We start from the raw sequence: 658 nt of genomic DNA, 5'->3' as shown, positions 1-658 counted from the left end.
CGGCAAAAATTAGTGCCAGATAATGTTTCTCAATAGGTGGATACGTTATCTCCGTCGGTATTTGTCGGCGTTATTTCGGGTTGGTTTGTTGGGTTGCCCGTAAGAAGTTGTCGGTCGTCAGAATTAAAATCCCGTCGCTCGCTTCAGAAGGACGTTGAAGTATGAAATCAAACTGACCCCATAATTTTCATAGTTTAAACTGAAAGAGCATTGTACCTCAAATCCTGTATCTATCCCAAAGGATAAACACAAGACTTGAGGATGAGGCTCGATCAAATTAACTAAGGAAAGTATGACGTTCGTTTGGTCTGCGAAATCTTTGTATTTGCCGACAAGTTCTCCTATTTAATATAAAAGAATAACGCAAATTTTATTAGTTTGGGCTTACATTCATGTGAAATGATCGCACAAATAGCCTGAAAGATGTGATGATTTAGGTCATAACAAACGACAACCTCGGAATCCTAAGACGAGTTAGGGCTTCTACAATATAGCAGGGTTATGCAAAGGCCTAAAGATAAGGTGAGGATTTACGTTGCATAAGCAAGCAACCTCGAAGTTTTATGGATTTGTTGTTTAAGTCTGAGGAAGGAAGATTGGTTTAGCTGGGGAAGACAGATTTTGCTGTTGAAGATGGCTGTGCTGCCCACCATGCTAG

The sequence above is a fragment of the Phalaenopsis equestris genome, unplaced genomic scaffold (assembly GCF_001263595.1).
Source record: "Phalaenopsis equestris unplaced genomic scaffold, ASM126359v1 Scaffold235044, whole genome shotgun sequence".
Classification (NCBI taxonomy): domain Eukaryota; kingdom Viridiplantae; phylum Streptophyta; class Magnoliopsida; order Asparagales; family Orchidaceae; genus Phalaenopsis; species Phalaenopsis equestris.
This window is presented reverse-complemented; position numbering follows the sequence as displayed.